The following is a 1,399-nucleotide window of genomic DNA, read 5'->3' as shown; positions in this document are numbered from 1 at the left end:
TTATTTATTTTATTAATTTTATTTATTTTATTTATTTTATTTATTTTATTTATTTTATTTATTTTATTTATTTTAGTTTACTTTATTTATTTTATTTATTTTATTTATTTTATTTATTTTATTTATTTTATTTATTTTATTTATTTTATTTATTTTATTCATTTTATTTATTTTATTTATTTTATTTATTTTATTTATTTTATTTATTTTATTTATTTTATTTATTTTATTTATTTTATTTATTTTATTTATTTTATTTATTTTATTTATTTTATTTATTTTTTTATTTTATATATTTAATTTATTTTATTTATTTTATTTATTTTATTTATTTTATTTATTTTATTTATTTTATTTATTTTATTTATTTTATTTATTTTATTTATTTTATTTATTTTATTTATTTTATTTATTTTATTTATTTTATTTATTTTGTCTTTTTTATTTATTTTATTTATTTTATTTATTTTATTTATTTTATATATTTTATTTATTTTATTTATTTTATTTATTTTATTTATTTTATTTATTTTATTTATTTTATTTATTTTATTTATTTTATTTATTTTATTTATTTTATTTATTTTATTTATTTTATTTATTTTATTTATTTTATTTATTTTATTTATTTTATTTATTTTGTCTTTTTTATTTATTTTATTTATTTTATATATTTTATTTATTTTATTTATTTTATTTATTTTATTTATTTTATTTATTTTATTTATTTTATTTATTTTATTTATTTTATTTATTTTATTTATTTTATTAATTTTATTTATTTTATTAATTTCATTTATTTTATGTATTTTATTTATTTTATTTATTTATTATATTTATTTCAATTTTTTTATTGATTTCATTCATTTTATTTATTTTATTTACTTTATTTATTTTATTTATTTTATTTATTTTATTTATTTTATTTATTTTATTTATTTTATTTATTTTATTTATTTTATTTATTTTATATTTTATTTATTTTATTTATTTTATTTATTTTATTTATTTTATTTATTTTATTTATTTTATTTATTTTATTTATTTTATTTATTTTATTTATTTTATTTATTTTATTTATTTTATTTATTTTATTTATTTTATTTATTTTGTCTTTTTTATTTATTTTATTTATTTTATTTATTTTAATTATTTTATATATTTTATTTATTTTATTTATTTTATTTATTTTGTCTATTTTATTTATTTTATTTATTTTATTTATTTTATTTATTTTATTTATTTTATTTATTTTATTTATTTAATTTATTTTATTTATTTTATTTATTTTATTTATTTTATTTATTTTATTTATTTTATATATTTTATTTATTTTATTTATTTTATTTATTTTATTTATTTTATTTATTTTATTTATTTTATTTATTTTATTTATTTT

Source organism: Ochlerotatus camptorhynchus, unplaced genomic scaffold (genome assembly GCF_037179485.1).
Source record: "Ochlerotatus camptorhynchus isolate MF236.1 unplaced genomic scaffold, CSIRO-AGI_Acam_v1.1 ptg000014l, whole genome shotgun sequence".
Classification (NCBI taxonomy): Eukaryota; Metazoa; Arthropoda; class Insecta; order Diptera; family Culicidae; genus Ochlerotatus; species Ochlerotatus camptorhynchus.
The sequence above is the reverse complement of the archived record's forward strand: the minus strand, read 5'-3'. Positions refer to the sequence as shown.